We start from the raw sequence: 3,345 nt of genomic DNA, 5'->3' as shown, positions 1-3,345 counted from the left end.
ACCGCCACATTTTCTTGGCAGCAGACACTGGTAACATAATCTCCCGGTCATGTCATGCTCTTGTGCCGTTATATGACACTACAGTACAATGGAAACATGGTCCGGAGATATATAACGTTACATAACGTTATAATCTTATATGTGGCATTTTTATCAAACATGCTATTTACGATTTTACGATGTGATTAAATTCATCATCATTTTCTAACAGGCAATCATAACATTTGTTATTTTGTTATTTCGTCCACAAAAAAATGACAATATTCGAAACAATGGACATCTAACCGTTAGATCTTTTACTGGACATGCTGAAATAGATCATTCTCCATGGAAAACCGTGAAAGGTTGGACATTTCAACTTTTGACAAAATTTAAATTTCCACATCAAAATGAAACAACATAATTCTAAGGGAAATTGGCACAACATGTTATGTTAATTCACTACAATATGGAATAACAAATTCATAAATGTAAAACCATTACGTTATATGTCTTCAACATATACACTGCACACAAAAGGCCCTAAAATTACACATTTCAAAATCATTCATATTGTGAGGACTAGATTGAGATTGAGTCAGGGCATATGTGTTCTGTATGGAGAAAGAAGCTTGTACAATGAGACTGATGCTATAGGTAACATACTTTTATAACTTTGTACCTTACTCTTTGCAACATTATGAAACACAGAGTATATTGTCTGAAGTAAAGGTATCAATAGCAGGGTATGTAAGGATGTGTGATAAGAGCACAATTATTGCACCAGTTAACACAATTAAAAGCACAAGTCATCATTTCTTCCCAAAATTAAATTGTTTATAGATTTCATTTCTTCACCTATCTACAGAACTGGTGGCATCGAGTAATGCATGTGTATATAATGTCCTGGCTACAGTTTTCATCACTATGTAGTTATGAAGGCATTTGTTTTACTATAGCTTATTATCAAGAAACTTATACCTTGATGGTTGCAAGCATTGTTACAAAACAGTTATCATCATATGTTAGCATATCTAGAGGCCATATCTCTTCACACAGTTTGACTCAATGATATACAAGTATGAGAATTTTGCTAACAGCAAAGATTTAGATATGTAAATTGCCTGTAATACTCTTGAATTTTAATAGACAGTTTGTCAAGTATTGCTGTGCTGTACATACATACTACATGATAACTAGATAACTCTACTCTACTCTAGATTGGTATTGATGTAAATTTGCAATTGGGATTTAAACCATCTTTTGCAAGTTCCAACTCCTGTCATGTCCTGTCCTGTCCTATAATTAGATGTAGGTACTCTATAGCCACCTTGATGGATACTGCTCTTGTCTCTCAGGATGTTCTGGTACAGTTGTAAGCATTAGGGGTCTGTCATAGAGTCAGGACATTTGTGTTCTGTATGGAGAAAGAAAATGTACAATGAGACTGATGCTATCACAGGGTGACCTAGGTACATAGGTAATATACTTTTGTGAGGACATAGGTAATACTTTTGTGACTTTGAACCCTACTATTTGCAATTATGAAACAATGATGTATGGATAAATAGCAGTGTATGTTGGCAAGGAGGTTTGGTTTTAATCCCCTTGATGATATGCAGATGAGTAACACTGAGTGCACAAGTATTGCATAATTTGCATTGGTTAGCACACTTAAAAGCAAAAGTCACCATGTCTTTTTTGTCTTTCCAAAATTTACTTGCTTTTAGCACTCTTTGCTTCAAGTCTACACAGAAGTGGTGGGTTTCAGTAATGTTATATGTGTATAATCTCACTGCTGTAGTCTATGTACATGTAGTTATGCAGATATTTGTGTACAGCTAATAGCTTTCATGTGCAACCCTATGGTTCAATCATCAGTTATCATATCATGGTTATCATGTTTGACAGGTTACTAAATTTTGAGGCCATGTCTCTTCATAGTTTGACTCATAACAGTTACAATTTTGAGAATTTCCCTAGTAGAAAGGTTTTAGAGATAACTGTAATACTCTTCAATTCTACTAGACATTGTCAAACCATGGTGGTGTACATTATAACTTTTACATCATAACTAGGTTGGTAGTAATGTTAAATTAACATAAATTCGCTATTGAAGTTAAAACCATCTGTTGCAAGTTTCAACTTATGTCATGTATCCAGAGCATACATGGATATTTATTTGTGTTTCTTTGCAGTTACAGACTAGCTTCTTGTCAACATGTGGGTTCGAATATACGGTGCGTTTTCACTATGCCTCCAATACATTTTAGTGTCTTTTCTCCAGGCATCCATGTCAATATATACACTTGGTTTGGAACATGGATGAGGGTTAATTCAAGAAGCACAAGAAGTATCATAAAGATGTCTATTTGTAGAAAAGAAAATTACAGCTTCTGATGATAACAAATGGCCGTTACAGACGATATTTCAGAATAGTTATAAATCCCCCGTTAACCCCGGTTGTAGTCTTGAAGTTAACAGTTTACAAAGACTCTGTTTGTTATAGATAGAGTCAGGAACCACACATGAGCAATATCAATTAGTATTACCTCAATCACCGAACATATACGCAATCCAACAGTCAGCTACAGTCAGGGTTTTCGCCGATAGCGCCCCTCCCCGTTCACAGTCAGGTTGTTCGACGGCACTGAAAATCCCGTACGTTTCCGAAATCGCCCTACTAGTACTTTGAATGAAACAGATCGGTAATGACGTTTCTGTTTTCTTTCGACATCTTGCCGAGACTGATAGTTGAGATGCCGTGGGGTTTTCCTCCAGCATGGGGTACATTGCCGCCCTACGAAGTTGCCCTCAGCTGTTGCAGGAACGTGCACTGTGACCCTTGCACCCTCACCCCCAGCCCAACTGATATGTAAACATACAAGTCACAACGTTTTCATAGCTAGACCTATGATGTTCCCCATCAAATTTACTTTCCTTATTTGCTTACGTTCACAGCTAATGTTATAATGCCAAAACATGTGGTGCTTTCGTTCATAAACTGGCTTACGAAACAAGCGGAGGAACTTACCGAGTCGATGCGCCAGTTACCATCAGCCCGTTTGCGGTCTCCGTGCCGGTGCGCCGCTGACTTTTTGACATGTTTTTCAAGCGTTATCCCATCTCAGACGAAAGATTGCGGTGAAAGCGGCATTCCGATCTTTCTCAGAAAAGAAGGGGTCATTCTCTGATCCCATGACATGACGATGTTATTTATGCAGTAAAACTACTCCATATGCATTTAGACTGCTGGTGCACGTACACGGATAGGACAGCTTGTATGGAACGGGGAAACGACTCCCTTTATTCATAATGCCATCATAATATAGCCCCTTGAAGTGTAGGATATGCAATTCATAGCAT

General features: G+C 37.4%; 1 long non-coding RNA gene across 1 annotated transcript; it reads right to left on the bottom strand.

The window, feature by feature from the left end:
* Positions 1-281: 281 nt before the first annotated feature.
* LOC136421200 (uncharacterized) lies at positions 282-3,005 on the bottom strand. Its single transcript, XR_010753396.1, has 2 exons — positions 2,532-3,005; positions 282-1,396 (listed from the first exon to the last, which is right to left on the bottom strand). It is a non-coding gene; the product is annotated as an uncharacterized lncRNA (long non-coding RNA).
* Positions 3,006-3,345: the final 340 nt, after the last annotated feature.

Source organism: Branchiostoma lanceolatum, chromosome 1 (genome assembly GCF_035083965.1).
Source record: "Branchiostoma lanceolatum isolate klBraLanc5 chromosome 1, klBraLanc5.hap2, whole genome shotgun sequence".
Taxonomy (NCBI): Eukaryota; Metazoa; Chordata; class Leptocardii; order Amphioxiformes; family Branchiostomatidae; genus Branchiostoma; species Branchiostoma lanceolatum.
This window is presented reverse-complemented; position numbering and strand designations above follow the sequence as displayed.